Raw genomic sequence first — 20429 nt, 5'->3', positions numbered from 1 at the left:
TTCATAGAGCTCTGCCTCAAGACCAATGCTTTTCAACTTGTTCAGAAATTGTATGTCATTAGGAGTGAGCAGTTAAGTGGCCAAGTTTGTTTACTGGTGATACCAAATTATTTAGGGTGGTTAAAACAACAAGGCATTCTAAGGAGCCCTGAAAAGATTTCTCCAGATTGGGAGAATGACAAATCTTGTTCAGTGCAAGCAAAGGTAAAGTGAAGCGCATGGAAGCCAAAAATCCCAACCAAGTATAAGCTGATGGGATTTGACTTAACAGTGACTGACCAAAAAAGCAATTTTGAGCTTGTGGTGAAGAGCTTGATGAAAATGTCAACCCAGTGTGCACCTGCCATGAAAAAGGCATATTCCATGTTAAGCATAATTAGAAAAGGAATTGAAAATAAAGCACCCAATGTAATACTGCTGTTATACAAACCTGTGGTGGGACCACGCTTGGAATACTGTGCACAGTTCTAGCCACTGCTCCTCAAAAAAGAGTATAGAGATAGGAAAAGTGCAGAAAGGGGCAAGTAAAATGATCAAGGGGTTGGAGAAACTCCCCTGTGAAGAAAGTCTCAACATCTCAGACTTGGAAAGGAGATAAGTAACAAGAGATGTGTGGAAAGAGAATCTCCTTTTCTCATGATATAAGAACCTGAGGCTATCCCAGGAAGCTTCTTGGTGAGTCATTCAGGACAGATAAAAGGAAGGATTTCTTCATACCAAGCATAGTTAAACTGGGAACCTACTCCAAGAAGATGTAGTGATCTCCAGCAATTTAAAGAGTATTAAAAGAGGACTGAACAAATTCATAGAGGACAAGTCTATCAGTAGCTACCGGTCTTGATTATTATATGCTACTTTCAGTATCGTGAGCAGGATGCCTATACATCCTCGTTATTGGGTAATTCATCTGGCAGAGTGCTGTTTCCTTCATGTCCTTTTTATGGAGTCCCCATTCAGCAGGGTCTAGTGGCTGTCTGTGTAGCATTTTCAGGAGGAAGCGAAAATGGGGAATTTCACTTCCTCTAGAAAGGCTGATCCAATGTAAATACTCTCTCCCTGATAACCAGACTTTGAATAACTTTAGTCTGCAATGAAGTGTCTGTATTGTACTTCTCCCTTTGCATTCCATTTATTTGATATATTCCACTCACCTGCTCACATCTTCCTCACTAGATAAGTGAGTTGTTAATGCTTCTTAGTGTGGTTTACTTACACAATTATCAATAATCAAAGAGAAAGGATGAATGATTGACAATGGATCTGATTCATTAGTCTGTTGAGCATTTGTTTTGACACATCCATCAATGTGAAATCACGGCTGCAACAAAGGAAATGATTGCAACATGCCTCCTTTTCTGATCTCCTGAGATCATTGTGAGTGAAATATAAGATGTGTCATACTTCAACAGTTCTCAGCAAATCATGCATGGCTGATTTTTCCCCTAAAACTTTAATGTATTTGTTTTTAATAATAGCAGTAATTCTTTCCTTCCCTTTTAGCAGCAGAGGTCACCTTTGCTGAACTGAACTGATAGGATTCTGGAGCTTAAGAATGAACTGCATTTGATAAACAAGTATTTTATAATTTAAAAACAAACCATATTAATTTATCATTTATATTTATACCCTCTCTGTTTTTCTTGAAAGGAACCCAGGTTGGCCTACATAGCCTTTTGCCTCCGCTTCATTTAGAGAAGGTTGTACAGAAAGTCAGTGATGGGCCCAAAGTCATTCTGTACTCTTTGTGGCTGAGTGGGCTTGAGAACCCAATTTCCCAAGTCACAATCCAGCACAGAAACCAGTACAATACACTGGCTCCCTGTGAGCACATCACATGCAATGGCCAACCCATTGTGTTTCTGAGGAACAAGATGTTACTGCCTTTTTTGTGTGTCTCCTTACAATGCCTGACACAAAAGATTCGAGTTTATCTGAATGCATCTCCAGATGCTTATTGGGGCTGATAAGTATCTTGCTTCATATGACATGTGTTAGCTGCAATTCCTGCTGTGACAAAAAGGAACACGAACCAAGAAACATGCCTTTAGCTGTTCAGGTATTGGAGCACCTCTGGAGATTGCAAATGACTACGGGTTTCTCTATTACTTGATGCTTTACTGAGGCTTCTTCCGTTTTCATTGCAAGAGGAACAGTGTATTGTGTGCTGCTCCTGCCCCACCTTTCTGCCTACACTATTCACCAAGCACAAGGTGGCATAGTTGATTTGTGTTTATACAGGAGGCTTTTTGTTCCAGTTTTCAATTGAATAGCACATTATGTTCAGTCTAAAAAGTTGTGCTCTGGACGTGGCACCATGATGAGTTGCTTTTTCTGGATTTAAATGATACCACAAGCCATTGTGTTACTGAGAAACCATAGAGCAGACTGTGGTTTCTCAAACCAAATGCACCATGCTGGAGGCTGGGTGACACAATAGCCCTACAGTACTGAGAAGCCACTTTGTGTTTGGTTTAGTCGCAAAGTTTTGCCCAACCCATCGCGACCCCATGAACAACATTTCTCCAGGCCTTCCTGTCCTCACCATCTGCTGGAGTCCACTTAAGCTCACACCCACTGTCCCAGTGACTCCATTATCCAGTTCATCCTCTGCTGTCCCCTTCTCCTTTTGCCATCAATCATTCCCAGCATCAGGGTCTTCTCCAATGAGTTGTTCCTTCTCATTAGGTGACCAAAATATTTGAGTTTTATCTTCAGTATCTGGCCTTCTAAAGAGCAGTCAGGGTTGATCTGCACTAGGAATCATTAAGTGGCCAAAGTATTTGTGGCTTGTTATATCATGTGAATCTGCCCAAAATGCGTAGCTAACAACGGTAGCTTGCAACATCATCTGAATCAAGATCGTTTCTTGCAGGGTGGCTACTTTTTTCAGCAACAAACACCCTACCAACTTCTAGGCATATTCCAGAGGCACTTTGGTTGTTAAGCTGCTGCTTTTCACCATCTCTTCTTTGCTGGCAAACCTTCCACTGATGTCCTTGCAGAGCTTTGGAGTTGCCATCATTGCTGTAGTACAAGAGAGAAAAAGAAAGGGATGCAGGGAGAGACAGAGGTTCACAGACTGTACACATGTGGTTTCATAATCCCCCCGCCAATGCCCCTAATTTGCACACAGTGCCTGGAACCCAATCATCAAGCTGTGGAAAAGCACCAAAGGCAGAGATGAAGTACAAAAAACAAATGCACCGAAAGCAAGAAAACAATGCTTCCCACTCAATAATGGGAGTTAATAACATTCAATATTAAGCACTGAACTGACACTTCTCAGTGTCTCCCACCTTTTCAATGCTTCTCCTGGTCCCCAGCTAGTCCAGAAAGTAGAGATATTGCAGCTACTCTTCGAAAGACTTTCTGTGGTGGTTCCTGTGGTTCTTTGACAGTTTCAAACAGCAACAGCCTGGGAAGGCGGATGAATGGAACAAAGTGAATTGAACCTCAAAGGGGAGGTGTAAGTACTACCGCCCATATGCTCTATTCCATTCTGTGACCTGTGTTCCTCTCTCTCCCTCTCCCTCTCTCTCTGTGTTGGGAATATTCACACAATATTTTGGCCTGGAAAAATATGCAGATTTGATTGCTGAGAAGCAAATGGAACAGAAATTGGATCCATTTTAATTCATTTATATACCACTAAATATAATAAAATCTGTAATATTTACTTATGCATATTAAAATCACATTTAAATCCCATTTAAACCAATTCTAATAATAATGATAACAACAGAAAGTGATATAGGAGGAGCAGTAAAATAGAGCAACACAATTTATTTAGAAGGCAGGGAAAGCATTGATGAACAAGCACATTTTCAAAAGGTGTTTGAAAAAATGCCACTCTTCTACCTCCTGAAGAGCACAAACAAAAGTTTTCCAAAGAATTGGTCTTACTACTGAGAAATCCCCCTGTGAAGTATTTCACAGTAACATTTTGTTTGTTTCAGAAGGACCAACATGGTTAGGAGCTAGGTTTCCCTTCATCCTTTTCAAACAATGGACAGCTAGCAAACTATAGCCACAAGAAGATGTGCACGAGCCAAGTGATTTATTGAACCCAACCTAAAAACTACTCCTTCCTTTTCAGTAACCCAGGTCCCTACCCCTCTGGAGAAGGGCTAGGCTCCTAGATCTATGCAGGGTCTCTAACTGCATGGCCCTCCGAACCCAATGGGGACCAGGCATTGGCACATCTGCCTTCTCTCTTTGTCCCTTCCCTTTACTTCCAAACCTCATGTGTTCCCTCGTTTGCCTGAACACCAGGCCTTGAGGCAGCCTCTTCCTTCTCTACCATCTTGATTCTCACAGTCCCCATTTCCAGCCATCACAGTCATCAACCAAAAAGTTGGTGCAACTCTGACCCTGGAAAGTGCACAAATAATAATTGCCTTTTCCATTTCCAACCAAACAAAGCTTTTCTTGATTTTCTTAAACATCAGTTGGATATACATAAGGGGAGGTGGTCTGCTAGGTAACCTGATCCCAGTTGGCTTGGTGTGGTGTAGTGGTTAAGAGCATGGGACTGGGACTCAGATGATCTGGGTTCTAGTCCTGGCTCAGCCATGGAGCCAACTGGGTGACTTTGGGCCAGTCACAGACTCTCAGCCCAACCTACCTCACAGGGTTGTTGTGGGGATAAGATGGAGGAGGAGAATGATGTAAGCTGCCTTGAGCCCTTTGTAGGAAAAAGGCAGGATATACATTGAAAAATAAAAATAAATAAATAAATAAATAAATGTGTGTGTGTGTGTACCTGCAGTAACAGAGCCGTATGTGTGTGTGAGGACTCTGTATTGAGGGGGGGGGCAGCTGTTTGATTTCCTGGACTTGGCTCTACAGACCCTGGCATGCTTTCATGTGACCAAGTCCAAATTCCTGGTAGACACGCACGAAGCTTGCTCAGTGCTTACCAGAATGGAACTTCACGTGAACTTTTCCATACCACATGCAGTGGCCTGTATTTGAACTGCTGCACGTGGAGTGGGGGAATGCTGCTGGTTGCACAGCCTTGGCTCTGTGAGTGTTCACGAACTTCCCCTCGGCTCTACTCACTTCCCAAGACAGGGCCAAGCATGAGCGGGATGCAGGAGGGATGGGTTCTGTGGAGCACTGACACATTCCTACAGAGAATACTTCACATTTACTGGCACTAATTTTCCCTCCATTTACATTTCAACCATTAAGTTTGCATATTTACTGCATTTTTAAAAGAACTGTCGGGAACTGCTGTCACCTCAGCAATAAATGCTCTGAAAAGAAGTAATAAAAAAGGGACTAAACAGTGAGTTAATCTCTCTTCTTTTTGTAGCACCTGGAGAGATGAAAAAGCGGGAAAGTGAAAATGTGAAGGGCACTGAAAAATGTCAGTTCAAAACTTAAAATAAAGAGGGTTACATTGCTGAGTGTGGGATAATCTCTCCACCACATCTGCCCCACCTTTTTCATGCTTTTCAGTTGACAACTCAGCAATTGGCCCGTTGTAACTATGTACAGATTAGCCTAAATGCAGTCTTACACTGTCAGTTTCCATTAATGTTACCTACCCTACCTTCCTGCTCCCTTTGACACCTGAATGAATGAAATTGAAATTGGTATGTGAAAGTATACACATACCAGACATCCATAACAGCACAGTTGTGCATTTCTGAAATACTGATGATGATGAGGAGGAGAAGGAGGATGAGCATGATTCTGAACACAACCTCACAGTTTTCTGGTGCTAAAACCAAAAATAAAGATCATGACTACTCCAGTTGTACATCTTTGAGGCTCAGGGGACTGAAGAACAGAGGCTTGGAGAAATGAGTGAAAAATGGACACCAGCTGCAGCAGGAAGGGGAGACAAGCCAGCCCCTCCTGTAAAGGACATGGGAATATTAGCCAGCAGACTGGGGTTCAAGAAGGGAAGAAGAAGCCACAGTGAGCTTATTCATCTGGCATATACACCATTGATTGCTCCGTGAAGCTCCTGCGCAAGCACGACAACAAAAGTGGTGGGGAGGAACCTACAACGTATTGACCATGCATGCACTTCAGAAGGGTGAAAATTGGACATAATGTTAAGAATAACTGAGAAAGAGATTTTCAATTGGCTATTCATCCAGGGGAGACCAAGGTGCTGTTGAGCAGTGAAAAAATGGAACTGGAATTACCGTCATTTTAGGTAGGATTGCAGTTCTTTTGAAGGATCAACTAACCATTATGGGAGTGTGTTTGGTCCATCTTTGCTCCTATATGCTCAGGTAACATCAAGGGAAAGCTTACCTCCTATGCTAGCTGCTCCGGTTTCTCCATTTTGCAAATACAGACCCCCTCCCCGCCCCCCCACACACACATTTATCATACTAAATGCTAAATTTGTGTGCGCAAACTCTCTCCTCACTCTTGTGAAGATCATATGTGAACATCAGTGCAAGACCTGCTTTTGCCTTGAGGGGGCAATCTTAACATCCCAGGGTGGTGGTGGGGGCGGCAAGAACTTATAAAGCCACCTGTATCTCCTGCTGTCTTCCCTCGGATGTCTTCCTATGGCTTAGTCTGTAGTTTCTGTTTTCTACGTTTGCCTTAGGCAAGATGAGCGCCTGCCAGCTAAATACTTTATCACTTTATTTGGCTGAGTATAGCCTTGTGTGTATGTTTATGCTTACCATTTCCCACTCAAGTCTTTTAAGTACTCTATCTATTTCTGAATAGCTGTAGTGAAGCAGAAGGTGATTTCAGCAAACCACTTTCATCAGGAGTAATCAGGAGACCTTGATTTAATTGTGCAGCTCACTCAGATCTCTCACTTCTGAAGTTCACTAGGGCCGCAAAGACCAGCTAAATTAAAAGTGGGGAGCTGAGTCAAGGATCTTCCTTCTGCTGGCAGAATGGCTTCACTCAAGGATGAAGTCTCCATCTAATTTTCAGGGATTTCCCCACAGAAGTCCCCTGATCCCTTGTGTAACGTTTTCAGGGGGGACGAGGACAGGGAATTTGTTTCTTCCAGCACAGATGCAAACAATTAAAACTAATTCTGTGCCCCAACCCACAGAAAATACTTTTAATAGAAATTCAGGCTTATCTGTGTGTGTGTGTGTGTCTGTGTGTGTGTGTGTGTGTGTGTGTGTGTGTGTTGTCCCCTTCCTTGATAACTTAATTGATCTTGCTGATCAATAGGATTTACTCCAAGTGGGACATAGGAGCTGCCTCATATATCAAGTCAAGTCATTGATCCATGTTACTCCAACTTGTCTGCACAAACTGGAGCAGTTCACTCAGACAAGTATTTCCCATCCCTTTCTCCAGGTGGAAATGACCGCGAGATCCTCTTAGTGCACAGTATGTGCTCTAGCACTGAGCTGCATGGCCACTCACCAAATGACTCAGTGGCAGCAACCGATGTGCTCGATTACATTCTGAGGCCTGTCACAAAATAAGCAGAGCACATGGAATTTCCTCCCACACTATCCTCCTGGTCTTGTGACCCTGTCAATTTCTCCAAAAAAGCCTAAAAATATTCATACGCTTCTGCAATCTGTCATCATCTGAGAATTCACCAGACAGCTTTAAAAATCTTATGAAGGAAAAACCGAACATTAACTTGATGTGATCAGGTTTGTAAGCATAGCCAAATCAGTTTCATCAGTCGGCAGCTGGTTGAAACCCCCTTAGGCACAGGACAGCAATTAAAAAGTCTATTTTAAAGGAAAATTGAGTTCATGCAGCATATAAATAAATGTAACAGGAAGAAAAGGTTTCTAAAACTGGCAAAGGCAGACAAATACAGGATTCCTTAATGGCAATCCTATAGACATGTAACTCTGCATAAATCCCTCTGAACCAAATGAGCTTACATTTGAGTAGATATGTATAGAATTGGAGTGCAAATAAATGTGTCATGAACATGTCTCTGCCATTTTCCTTTCCAGTAAATCAAGGTGAAAGGCTTTTAAATGACAGTCCTTTAATCAGCTAGGTTGGCCAGCTGGGGCTGGCTTTGCAATATAAAGTGATAAAGCTGTGGACTCTCTGATTAATGAAGTTAGCTTTTTCCTATGTCCAGACTTGATCCTGCTCCTCCCTTCTCCTCCAAAAAGGGTTGACACTACCCTCAAGGAGGACCAGGGTGCTTGTGGTCCAGGAACATGAGACATTACTTAATTAGTCTTCTTCTTGTTGTTGTTAGTCGCGAAGTCGTGTCTGGCCCATCGCGACCCCATGGACAACATTCCTCTAGGCCTTCCTGTCCTCCGCCATCCCCTGGAGTCCACTTAGGCACACACCAACTGCTTCAGTGACTCCATCCAGCCACCTCATCCTCTGCCGTCCCCTTCTTCTTTTGCCACCTATTGTTCCCAGCATCAGGGTCTTCTCCAGTGAACTCTTCCTTTTCATTAGGTGGCCAAAGTATTTGAGTTTCATCTACAGTATCTGGCCTTCTAAAGAGCAGTACCATTGGATTCATACAATCCCTCCCTCACATGCTGACTGTCATTATTCTTGGGCATCTTTCCCTGAACCAAAGGCTTTTTGCTTCTGCCAGCCACTCAGCCAATCTTGCTTTTCAGTCTTGGCATTTCAGTAATGCTGTCCAATCCCCTGTTCTTCTGGCTCACCTTCAGATTCTGAGCCTCATAGCCTAGAATGCTGTATTTTAAAAGACATACATTGAATACTTAACATGTTGTTTGTATACCTGGTGTCAAAATTATTAGGCAGGGTTCACAAACTTACCAAAATTTTGCATAATTCCAACAGTTCTCTGTGTTAAATTCATTTCAAAGATTTTGGGGGCTGAAGGGGAAGCAGATGCCTGAATTCCACTGAGTATAAATGCATCCTAAGTACATACTGCAAATAAAGATTTTTATTATTTGATTGTTTTTGTAAAAAGAAAATGCACATTTGGCCACTTTTAATTCTGAGGAGAGGAAATTCCCCACAGAATTCAAATCCAGAATGTCTTCCTAGAACAAATAAGGCCTGGTAACACTAGTTTCCTGATGAAAAACAGTCCCTCTATAGATGTCATTTTCCCTGGAGGGTATTGTGTTGGATCCATATTTAGTCATATTTACTGTTGATTCAATGAAATTTATGAGAATTAGATTAGTCATAATTAATTCTCATTGATATCACTGGCTAAATTCCAAATAGGGCTACATTTGGACTAAATATGGATGCCAGCCACTGTTTGTAATAGAACAGCCTTATAGACAATCCCAGAAGTTAGTAGACTGATTCTTTTTCTTTAACTAGCCAGGTGTTGATTAACAAAGGGGTCTATGCTTCTAAAAAAAGGAAGCTCATCCATTCAACTGCATGGAACTCTTCACAACAGTGTCATGAAGTTCTTGCTAGTTGTGGCTGCCAGGCATGTTATTAAGTTTAAGGCTCAATAAACAGTGACCTCAGGCAAAAAGTGGCCTAGGAGCCATTTTCAACCAGAAAATTGCATCTCTCTCCTGGCCAATCCATACAAAAACAGATAAGGATCTGGGCCTTGGCATGACTGTTCCTCCAAAATAATAGTGGGCAAGTGAAGGAGGGATTTAAAAAAATATACTTTGATCCTCAGAAAAAAAAAACAAAAACAAAAATAAAAAGGCAAAAAGTTCAATTAGGTAAGCCATTTTCAGTTCAGAAAGTGAATTGAATTTGGTGGAGGAGGTGATCAATGTTGTATGTTTCAGGCATCAGTTAAAGGTCCACCAATTTACACAATCCCACAATAAAAAGCCCTGCTTTTAACTAGTCTCTGTGGGATTTGTTTGGGGTTTTGGGGTGCTCTTGTTTTTTGTTTTTTTGGGGGGGGTTTGGTCATCTATTTTGCTCATGGGTTGGGATTTAATATTTAAGCATTTTAAGTCATCCATTTTTTGTATTTATTATGGTACATGTTTAATCTCTGATTGTGAAAAGCACTGCAAGCTATCTTTAGATACTATTTATTATTTCATTTTTATACTGCTCAAAATCCAATAAGGCAAGTGGTATATAAATTGCTTAAATATTTGCATTCATAATCATCAGGAAGAACTTGCCTGGATTTTCTGGGTCCTGCCCCTTCATAGACAGACACAATCTACTCTGATAGGGGTATGGAATGACCTCTCTGTGGAATTGTTCCAATCAATTTCAGACATATCTCTGAACTGAAAGGCTTGTAAGAGCCCAGGTAGCTACTATCTCTTTGGAATTTCTGCTACTTGGACAAAGGGAATTTGAACTAATTGCTCTCCAAGTTTCAGCAAGCTAATTAGACTAAATAAGATCCATGGATGCTTCGCACCACATGGGGTAGCCTGACAAGAATTAGGAAATCCCTCCAAAGCACTTACAGGACACTCCAAGTGAGTTAGCAGCACTCAACTAGCAGACTAATTCTTTGAAGAGTGATCATCAACCATCCTTGAACATGAAGGATCGTAATAGGCTTCACTGTTTGGCATTTAGGCCGGCTACAATGCCTTTGTCATTGCAAATGTATAAGAATGAAAAAGCCTTGAAGCCTGTAGAGAAAGACAGCTTTTGCCTTTGAAACAGAAGGAAATTGAAGGCTTTTATTCACATCACGACAAAAAAAGAGGACTTACTTGATATCAAAGAGAGCGGTAATAAATTATGGGAAATTTCAGCACTCCAGCATGAATCTGCTAAGCTACGGAACTCAATAAGTAGCTGCCTGCTATTCCATCCAACCCTGAATCTCAGCACAGTAGTGTGGAGCACAATTCCCAAGATTACTCGATTGCTCACCTTCAGCTTAGAACATGAATCAGGCCTGGCTCTACCACTGCACAGAATGTGGTGGTCACCTCATGTAGAAGAGGCTGGAAGGCTGAAAGAAAGAGTTGCGCATGACACTCAGTTCACCCTGGATCCTCTAAGCTAGTGCGCCTCCTCGTTACGAATGAACTAAGATTCAGCTGATAGTTTACTCCACTTCCAAATTGGCATTTGGAAGTGCAATGAAATGTCACTTTGTCTGCTGGCAGATTCAAGTTTGAGACTGGCTGCCAGTTCCAAATGTGATCACGTTCTGCCTTTAGCCAGCATGTCTATGGTGTATATGCTGTTTTCCTGTTGCCCAAGACCTTCATATGGAGTGCAGAGGTGTGATGTTTAACCTTGCAATCAAACTTAGGAGCTTGAGAAGGCCAATTGCCTCCCTTTCCTATTTCCAGTTCTTTCCCTCCATCTTATTTTAATTTACAAACCTATGCATTTCTGCATACTGAGGGAATGCCATGAAAATGTAGAAACCATTACATTATTTTGGAGTAATCCATATATAAAAACCTCTCACTTCTTTTGGAATAGCTCACTTTTCTTTCAGCATTATAGGCATACAATCACCCAAGTTTGCCACTGAATAATAATAATATGTCTTTGCTATTGCCACTATGTTCTTAGGTTTCTGAATATAGAGCATGCATAAAGTAACCAAAAATATATGCTAGAACACTGGTTTTAAGCACTTAGTGATCCATCCTCTTCAGGAGGCAGGCCAGTATACTTTTCAATTATTTTTTCTGAATCACCTTCTGAATCATTCCAGTTAGACTATATTAGGACAAGCACACCTTGAAATTGCAAATGCAGAAATGGCAAACAACAGGTTCAAAGCTCTTCAGGTTACCTTCCTTAGCCACCCAAACATGAACTGTCTTAAACAACTTCTCTATTTCTGGCCACTCTGTCCTCTCTTGCCTATGACCTAACACTTGAAGTCTGCAAAAATGGTTTTGCTGTAGGGGCAGGACACAAGAGGATCAGGTCTCTGAGAAGATCCAGTATGATCTGCAGTACATTAATGGAGAAAGAATACCAAGGATAACAACAAACACAGAATAAGTGTCCTTGTGGGAAAATGTACTGCTCCCAGTCCTCTGGCTTTGCCACACAGAAAGAGAATGGCACTATAAAGATCACCTGCAACCTGAAGAGAAGCATCTCTTACCATGACAGGTGGAGCTACTGAGGTATCCTTGCAACTGCTTTTTGGGACCTGGAGCATTTCCCTTGGAGCTTGTTACGGGTTATGGATTGCATTAGAAGAGTAACCCCAAAAAGGGACACCTCAAAAGGTTCCTCTCCTTCCCAGTTTTCTCAAGAAAGACGGTGTGGATGAAGAATTGGGTCCTCTAGTAGCCAAAACCAGTCTTTGGAATAGTGGGTCAGGAAATTTGATTTTATGTACCTGGGAGGGTGGTAAGACACCACACATACGTGCATCAGAGTGTGCTTTTTTAATCGTATAGTTCAGTCAGTGCTGTTCTTTGAGGCTTTGTAGATTTCTCTATTTTCTACTGGGTTGGTTTGTTATAATGGCTGAGTGTGTTTGTTAGATACTAGTAAATTCTAGGGACTTATTTGATCATTAAAGGTGTGAGGTAGAAATAAACATTTTAAGTAGCCTAATGTTAATAATAACACACTGTAGCTAAAATGGCCAAGTAGCTGAGTGCTGCTTACAAAATCCGCATTTGTTTAATCATATTCTATAGGATAAGTTGAGGCAAATTCTTTATTTTATTTTTTAACTGACAAACTAGATACACGGTGTGACCCTGTCATTTCTATAACTCCAGTCATCTATATAGCACAAGACTCATGTAAGACTAACCAGGTCATTATGAAAACTTTCTTAATATCTACTGATGGCCAGCTAAGAAGGTCTTTAGGACAGGAAAAAAACAAACGAAAGCACAGAAGACTTTTGCCACAGGGTAAGCCGGTGAACTTTGTAGTCTTCCAGTAGACTTTCTAGAATTCTTGGCAGCACTGCTTCCTCTGAAAGTAGTCAGCCAATGAGCTATTCAAGAGTTGAAGGCAGCCTCCCCCTTTTCATTTTTTTTAAAACAGAACATAAATACAATTGAAATACAAATACATATTCTTCAAAATATATCCATAATATTAGCATCTAAATTAACAACAAATACCATGCACCGGCTCCCCAAGAGACCAGTTGATAATTCCATTTCACTTCATATATTGTAACCATTAACAGTACCCATATCCCCTCCAAAAATCATATATTCTTGATTAGGCTTACAGCCTTTCCTTTCATCAGTACTGCTCTTACAAAATCTTTCCATTTTATTTACTTTTATTATTCCTTTTTTGATTATTTCTGTGGTCAATTTATTATTAACAACCATATTCCATATTTCATTATACCATTCATTCCTTTGTATAACCCAATTCTGTTTCCAATATTTAACTATTACTAAGCTGGCTGCCATTATCAAGTTTAGAATCAATTCTTTCTTAGCTTCATTTATATCCTGATTTTCAATCAGCAGCAATAACGCAATTCTTGGTGACATTTCTAAATTTATGTCTAGAATTTCTCTAATTTCCTTAAACACCATAGCCCATATCGTTTGAATATTATCCCAGTTGCACCACATATGTTTATAAGTTCCAATCTCTTTTTCACATCTCCAACAGATATATCAATTTGGTTTAACTTAACTGGCGTTAAATACCATCTCTATATCACTTTATATCCATGTTCTTTCATTATAACTGACATATTTTATATACTCTTCTACTCCAAATATTCTTCCAATCCTCATCTTTTATTTCATCTACATCTGTTTCCCAAATTGATTTTAAGCTTTTTGTCTGATCCTCTAGCTCTATTAATATTCTATAAATTTTAGCAATTCTTCCTTGACCTGTCTATTCTTCCTTAAACTCACATTCTTTTACAATCGTTTCAAATTTTGTTAGTTGTCTTCCTCTTTGAATTTTTCCTCCATTGTTATCCATTTTTCTAATTGTATTAAATTAAACCAATTTAATTTGGCTTCTACCAATATACTAATTAATTGTGTTATATTTTTATCTTATTTTTCCAGTCTTTCCATTTATAGATTTGATTATTTTTTAATTTATTAATCCAATCCTTTGATTCTATTTTGGGGGATTTCTCCAATTCAGCCATTGGTGTTAACGGAGAAATTTCTGGCATTAAATGCTGTCTCCATTTATCTCATAGTTCCATCATATTTTTTTTAAAAAAGGGACTATGAATTCTCTTTTTATATTTTTTATTAAAAAAATAATCTTTTTTTATATCCTTTTGAAACCAGTATGTCTCTAAGTGATCATCTATTTCCCTTAATTATTTTAATTCAGTATCACTCCATATTAGTTCTTTGCTTTGGGCTATACTTTTTAACATCTGGAATACCCAGCCCTCCTTTTTTTGGTGATTCATACCATAGTACTTTACTTACTCACTTCCCTCCATAACAATATACCTCCAATAACTTCTGTAATTCCTTTAATTCTTGATCATAAAACTTAATTGGAATCATCCAGAACAAAAAATTAATCTTTGGCAAAATTTTCATTTTTATTACTGCTATTCTTCCAAACCATGATAATTTTACCTTTTCATATCTTCCTATTTTATCTTTTATAACCTTATTTTTTTAATTTATACTTTTCTTTTAATATATCCAATTCTTCACTATTATGATTATATTACATCATTTCTGATTTCCCCCAATTTACTTGCAACCCACTATACTTCCCAAATTCCTTTAAATGTAAATATATTCTCTCTATAGTATTTATTGGTTCTTGAAATGTTAACAATGTATAATCTGCAAATAAATTAATTTTAATTATCTGACATACTCCAATTTCTTCTATCTGTATATCATTTCTAATTGCATTTGCCAGTACTTCCATCATTAATGCAAATAATATTGGGAATATTTTATTCCTAATCCTCTTACCACTGCTTTCATTGTATCCCATATTACATGTGTATTACTATCTCCTTTTTCATTTATTTCCCATATTTCTTTTAATTCTTTTTCCTTTTTTTCTAAGATCTTATCATTTTTAAAAATCCTTAGATCTATTCTTTACCTCTTTACATGTTTATGATCACAATCTATTTCCATTTCCATTGTTATCATTGCATGGTCTGATATTTTAATTAATTTTATATCCGCATTTATTATCTTAGACAGTATTTCTGGTGTCACATATAATCCATTCCTGTAAAGTTTTTATGACTATTTGAATAAAATATATAGCTTTTCTAATTCTCTTCAAACATCTTTTAATTTGTTTTCATTAATAAGTCTACCTAAATCTGTATTATTATATTTTACATATAATCTAATGTACATCTACCTTTGATGGGTTGGATTTATCTTTTTCTTTATCCATAACCATATTATATTCACCTGACATTATCACATATCCTCTTTTTATTTCCTCTATTTCTTTATGAGCCTTATTATAAAACTCTCTTTGATTTATATTAGGTGCGTATAAATTAGCTAAAGTCACATCTTGTCCATAAATCAAACCTTGTATTATGAGAAACTCCCCATATAATCTCTTTTACAGCTTTTATTTTAAATTCACATCTTTTAGCTACAATATTTGTAACCCCTCTTGCCTTTGATGTACCATATGATTTTTCATACATCTGCCCAATGTAATTTTAATTCATTCATTCTACATTTCGTTTGATGTGTTTCTTGTAAGAATATAATATCTGCTTTTTCCTTATGAATAGATTTTTTAATTCTAGCTTGTTTATATTTTTCTCCCAAGCTGTTGAAATTCCAAGACACTATCTTCAATGTTTTCCTATTTTTTCAATACCTCAAGTATTCTTTTTGGTCTCCATATGTGACTAAATAAACACTCCAACAAAAACACAAACATACTTACCCCTGCCAGTTGAGGGCAGCCTTGATCCAAAACCCTCTTACTGACTGAAGATCCAGCAGGATTAGCCTCTTCATCTTCACTAGCCTTGACCAGATATAGGAAATATCCCTCCCTTTAGTTTCGAATACTTCTGAACTAAACTCTCCTGGAAATAAGAAGGAAGGAAAAATACTATTTCTGGCATCCTCCTTTGGCCACTGAAAGCTGTCAAAGTTTCAGAAGGTAGATTATCTCACCATGGAACTCCCAGACCACCATTTTGGTTCGCTCAGTATCTGGACACAAAAAATGAATGTCAAAAAATTGTGCTATTCCAGGAGATTTCTGCTGGCCACCAAGGAACTCTGTTGGGGCCTTTCTACTTCCAGAAGAGGCTACTGCTGAAATACCAGCAACTCTGCCAGGAAATGTGTTATGTGGGCAGCATGTACCCTGTTTCCCAGGAGTATGACACCCTCAAAGGCCCACCAAATGGTTGTTTCTACTGGGAAACAAGTAACACGATATCTGCACGATTCATTCCTAAGTAAGACCACCCTAATTTTATAGGAATAACATGGGTGGTGATTGTGTTGGCAGTAGTAAATGCAGTAAAATGCATTGTTTGTAGATTGGAGAACTGGATACAAGGGACTGTCTTTGCTGGTTGTAGAACTATATACACTGGGGTACGTTTTGCTTGCTTGCTTGCTTGCTTGCATAAGTATGTAGTTGACCAGGCTTTCAGTTACAATTGTGGTTCTTCTTTGCTAATGAAATGTAAATATGCAGGCTGATGGGGTATGCATGGCATGAAAATCCACCATGGGCAGCCAGCCAGAATGAGTTACCTTGTCATCCTGGTATGTTTTCTGCAGGGTATTATGGCTTGTTTATATCCATGCTGTCCAAACAGAGAAAGCAGTTTTATGGAGGGGCACTGGGATCAGCGACAGAGCCACTTGGCAAAAACAACGAAGCAGTTCATGCTGCTGTTCATGATTTTGCCAGTGCCATCCCCAATTTCTTCCCCCACTGCTGCCCAGTGACACTTTAGCACAGGGGTCTCGAACTTGCGCCCCGCGGGCCAATTGCCGGGATGGGCGGGGCACGGGGGAGGGGCCCTGTGGCCTTCAAAGCGCCGGCGGCGCCCGGGCCAGCCTCTGGATGAGCGGCCCACCTCCACCGCGGGGGTGGAATACTTGATGCGGCCCAGCCTCACCCAGCCTCTACTTCCAGCGGCCCCCAGGTAAGTTGAGTTTGAGACCCCTGGTATAGAGCAATGGCAATTTGTTTGCTGCCTCTTTTTCCTTCTTTGTGGGGTGCTGTGGAAGGAGACAGAGGTGTTTCCATTTTAAAATGATTTCCCCTGTTCTTTTGCAATTGCACAAAAGTGCATTTCTGCTATCCAATAATTACAGAAATAACTACTCTTAAAACAGTTTGAAGAGGAGGCGGGAGACAGTATTTCCCCTTCCTGGGCTTGCTGGAGTGCCAATGTGAGAAGGATACCAATAATTTTGTGTTCAACTCCTTGAAGTGTAGATATTGCCAAATAGAATATTCTTCTTTTGGTGCATCTGCTTCTCTCTCTTCAGTTATCCTGAAACAAAGAAAGAAATTGGCAAGGCAATCCTACACGTATTGTACAATAAAAATAAATAAAAATGGAACCCTATCTGTATACTCCTGAGCACTCTTCCCCATAAATGGCAGCTAATAAAAGGGGGCAATGATCAGAGGAGGGAGGGACTGGGATAAGGAAACAAGATGCAAAGGTATCTGGGATATGCATTGCAACCAGCTGCAGAGTTGAGGGATGAAGAGTGGGAGAACAAGCTATGGCAAGCCCAGTTATCTGTCAGGTGCACTGGGGGTTGTTCTGCAGCTTATTTTCAGGGTGATTTAGTATGACTCACAAACTCACCCATTGGGTTTGCATGATGGCATTTTCTTAGCAAAGCGATGTTGCTTTTTCTCATTTCTCTCTGGTAAAGATACAAGGCATAACCATTATGAAAGTGATCTGGTAAGAAGGTAGTTCCACTTCTTTCAGTCTGACCCACTATCTCTTATTCAGGCATTTATAAAGCTAATGTACTACAGTCAGTTTAAGTCTAATGCTGTTGAGATTATTATTGTTATTATTATTAAATCATGGAAAAAGAGCAAAACGGTCAAAACTGATCACTGTGAAAAGGGGAAAAAATCTGGGAGCCATATTTTCTGAGAAAAGAGGCTATCATATTGCTCAAGTTTCCTCCATCAATATTGCACTGCCTTTGTGAACAGGCACTTCTGTGAGGTGATACAGGCATTTGCTATAATTAGGGATAGAAAGGTCAGATTGTTTCTAGACTGTGTCCCTTTCACCAGCATTCCTTTGGACATCTGTTTGTTTCCACATCAATTTGACTTTTTAAAATCACAATTAAATATTCAGGGAAATACATATGCTTACATTTTAGGCTAAAAAGTGCATTTTATGCTGATATGTGGTTAATATTTTTGTATGCTTCTTGAGGTGAAAGTTGTATTGAAACACTGGAAGAAGTATACAATCCAAAGAAAATCACATTCATTTTGTTGTAGCAGTGTAGAAAAGTTATCATTTTCATCATCAACAACAACCATAACAAATTTAAAAAGCTGATACAGACTAATCAATCAAAACACCTGGTCATTTGATTCATAGGATTAGAGATTTAGTATTAATAATCTTTAAAAACTTCACAACCCTTCATGTTCTTCTTACTGTAGATCCCACCTAAGCAAAAGTGAAGAAGAAATTAATCAAATCATCCTGGAAAAGAAACTAGCAATGGGAATAACAAGTGTTTTCCAGCACATTCTTGTAAGCTGTCCTGAGACGCAATACTGAAGGACGGCATACAAATGTTTTAAATAAATGAATAAATAAATCATCTAGCTAGAACAAAGCTGATCAAGGTGCTTAAAAGTGACAACCAAATGAAATCCTGAAGCATCTCTAACCATAGCATATGAAGTACTGATAGCTTGGTAGCTCTGAACTGGGATAATGACCTGTCTCACAAGCCTTCTTTGACAATAAGTACATATAACCACAGTTTTAAAGACCAGAATATGCTCTGAAGTCATATAAGGCGTCTGCCATGTTGAACCTTAGCGGATCAGGAAGAGGGCTGAGCTTGGAGGGAGACCACCTGGAAACCACATGTAGTCACCTTGAGTGCCATCATGGGAGAAAGGTGGGATAGCAATGTAACAAAATAAATAAATTAAAAATAAAACAAAAAACCCCAAATAACCAAAAGTTTATACTGTGTGCTACTGTATATAGTTTGTGTAGTTTGTATTAACAGAAAATCTTATATGTTGAATGTTAGACAGCTGTCAGACCAATCTAATAAATTAATACATAAATGTGCAATTGCCAACTTGAAGAAAGGTAGGTATATCAGAAATATTTAGGGCTTTTCTTGAAATGAGGAAGAAACCCAACCCTTGCTTCAAATACTTGTGGCTACCACTCTGCTGAATTGTTCTAAGTTGACAATACCCATGAAGATTGGGTTCATGGGACTGATAGCTGAGTAAGAAAAGATGAAGTCTGCTTTGCAAAAATGAGTTCAGCAAAGGGTCAACTACACCACATGGGGAATATCCACACTTGATCTGACCTTTTGTCGGTTGATTGTTTGGTCTTCAGTTTATACTGAACTGTAGCCACTGGAGTGAAGGCAGGGGGTGGTCTACCCCACAGCTGAAGGTCTCCACTTTGTTCTGGGCAGTGGTAAGGCTGAGGGAAATTTTTTCTTTTCCTGTGTCTTCTTGGCTGGTCAAAATTGTCCATTACAACAGCTAATGTTTGCCCCATGGTTGGGGGCAATACCACTGTGAGGGAATTGATTTTGCTCAGGACATAGTGAGGAGGTGAGTTAGCCCTGACCTCCCTTTCATGACTCTTCTTAAGAAATTGTCTACCCGCTATCACTGCATTTCAGATCTTTATTTATTTGGTTTTTTAAAGGCTGTGATATCAATCACGTGTCTCCCATGTAACGTTGTTGGCCCTGAAGCCATAAGGAGTAGAAGGTCCCATAATTGTATAAATAAAGATTGAAGTATGCACATCCTCCTTTTATGGTCTAGCCTTGACTGCGACAGAGAAAATGACAGCCTCAGAGACGTTTTGGTACTGCTGTATTCGCGACAGCTAAAGTCAGACCTACCAGTTAAAGGATTGTTGTTGTTTTTGCAAATGTTTCAGTTTTAATGATTTCCACTAAACAATTTGAAACTTCTAGCTTAAAGCCATGAGCTTCAAATAGTTTTAGCACTGCATATTTCTTGGAGATTTTGAATAATATTCCTGTCTTTGAAACTCTTCAAAATCAATCTTAATTTTTGGGAAGATGTTTTTATTGCCTTCAGTGTAAAATAAAAGCCCATACAAATCATTTACAGACAGCCCAGAAAATGGTCTTGACTGAAGTAACCATTTGGAGCTCCTGTCATTCCCAGCATGAAAACACTGGAGAGTTTTGATTCATTATACAAAATGGAAAATAGGTCTGCTAACAGTATATTCTCATGGCTTATGTATTTCCCTGGCTCTAAGTGCCAGCAAGATAACACCGAGGAGTCAATTTACAGGTTTAATTATTCATTACAAAAGCATGCACTAGGCTTTCCCACATGAAATACTCATATTTTGGAAGACACAGCTTTGAAAGGCCACCAGAAACAGTAATGTTTAATGT

Source organism: Varanus komodoensis, unplaced genomic scaffold (assembly GCF_004798865.1).
Source record: "Varanus komodoensis strain SLA01 unplaced genomic scaffold, ASM479886v1 scaffold31, whole genome shotgun sequence".
Classification (NCBI taxonomy): Eukaryota; Metazoa; Chordata; class Lepidosauria; order Squamata; family Varanidae; genus Varanus; species Varanus komodoensis.
This window is presented reverse-complemented; position numbering follows the sequence as displayed.